Source organism: Echinops telfairi, unplaced genomic scaffold, assembly GCF_000313985.2.
Source record: "Echinops telfairi isolate 266 unplaced genomic scaffold, ASM31398v2 ScPeMD7_5868;HRSCAF=6743_0, whole genome shotgun sequence".
Lineage (NCBI taxonomy): Eukaryota > Metazoa > Chordata > Mammalia > Afrosoricida > Tenrecidae > Echinops > Echinops telfairi.
In genome coordinates, this window is record NW_022109767.1 from 5,591,573 (window position 1) to 5,592,745 (window position 1,173).

Sequence of the window (1,173 nt, forward strand, 5' to 3'; positions counted from 1 at the left end):
ACAAAGCCAAGAGTGTCAGTTTATCTGGCCTCCACTGAGCTATATAACTCCATGGCACCTCTAAATGAGGTCATCAAGCTGCAACCTGATTGACAGGCTAGACTCCACCCCTCCACAAGTTGATAGGATTTTATGTAACTGTCACACTGGCCAAATGTATTAGAGAGTGCAAAAGTAAATTAGCATAGCGTTGTAGTCTTGTGAGTGTAATCGTTACGGCCTGATGAAGAATGTTCTCATTCTTGTAACTAACCATAAGGATATTCTTATTAAACTAATATATTTCTGCTAAAATATGTCACACAAATGTCATAGTTGCCCAATTTGGTGTCACCCCCTCTGCAGTGGAGTTAAGGTTGTTTTCCATAGGTGATCTTTTGAAGTCAAAGATTGCCTTTATCTTCAGTATCAAAAAATAAATAAGACCTCACGTGCTTACCTTGTCTGTACAGCAAAAGAGACTTTGTTTACAACAGAAACGGCACCTGTGGATGTGCAGTGGGCTTCTACATAGAGGAGGACGTGGCCCCTGTGAGGTTTGCTGTCTTCCTAATGTCCTCAAAATAATCATCATTTGGCACTTCTTAAAAAGTGTGCACAATGAGGCTTTCAAAAAGGCTCTTAGGGTTTATGAAGAAATCTTCTCATTTGTGGTTAACTTCAAACATGCTTCTAGACCCTCAATATAAAATTTAAACATTTTCTGATTTACATATTTCTGCACCGAATCCATCCTTTCTACATCTGTGTACTTCACATGAAGACAGACCCGTAATTGCGCTTAATGATGCCACCCACAGAGTATAGTCAGAGACCTCCACTAGCTCAAGTTATCATTTTTGAAAGTATCCCTCCATACGACCCGCATTTCCCAGTAGTACCTGAATCGCTAGAGAGGGTTTAGTATCGTAAAGAAAAGGACAGCCCCTCCCCATGCCCTTCTTGTCAGCCCCTTTGCCAGGGCCTGGACCTCGGGCAGTGGTGGGGACAGTTTGAATGAGGGGGAGCAAAAGTGTGTGTCTGGGTCTGCTTACAGTCCTCCCGGGGTCAGTTCTAGGGTGGTCTCAGGATCGGCAGGGGCCACACTATCTCTGCACCCCAGTAAAGGTGACCCCTGCAGTCACGATTGTGGAGAGGGTGGCGCCATGTGATGTTCAAGCATCTCCCCATCCC